We start from the raw sequence: 705 nt of genomic DNA on the forward strand, positions 1-705 counted from the left end.
CAGGCTACTATACCCAGCAAAACTCTCAATTACCATAGATGGAGAAAACAAGACATTCCATGACAAAATAGAATTTATACAATATCTTTCCAGAAATCCAGCCCTACAAAGGATAATAGATGAAAAACATCAACATAAGGAGCAAAACTACCCCCTAGAAGAAGCAAGAAGGTAATCTTCCAACAAATCCACACAAACTCAATTCCACCTGTTACAACAAAAACAACAGGAAGTAACAATTACTTTTGTTAATATCTTAATATGAAAATTAATATTACCAACATATCCTAATCGATTTAAATCCAAAAATATGAGGAATTAGAAATTTGTTGATTGTCATCCAATGGTCTCTCTAATTTGGTAATTGGAGAAATAGGTCCAACATTGTACAATCTATATATACTTTCAGTTTGTTTGTTTGTGACTGTGTCTGGCCGTGTACAACATAAGGGCCTTGAAATCTTGCTTCTCCTATCTCAGCCTCTCTATTAGTAGTATTGTTTATTTCATGTCTTTACACTATACTATAGTTTTCAGAACAGCTTATATATTTCAAAAGTATTTATATACCCCAAAGAAACATAGATGATTAACTAGGGAGGTTGCTTGTAAGAGAACAACAAAAAGTGAGACTGATTGCTTTGCTTGACGTTTGTAACTCTTGTATCAAGTTTGAAGAAGAGGACTTTATAATTTACTCTTTCT

The sequence above is a fragment of the Mastomys coucha genome, unplaced genomic scaffold, assembly GCF_008632895.1.
Source record: "Mastomys coucha isolate ucsf_1 unplaced genomic scaffold, UCSF_Mcou_1 pScaffold19, whole genome shotgun sequence".
Taxonomy (NCBI): Eukaryota; Metazoa; Chordata; class Mammalia; order Rodentia; family Muridae; genus Mastomys; species Mastomys coucha.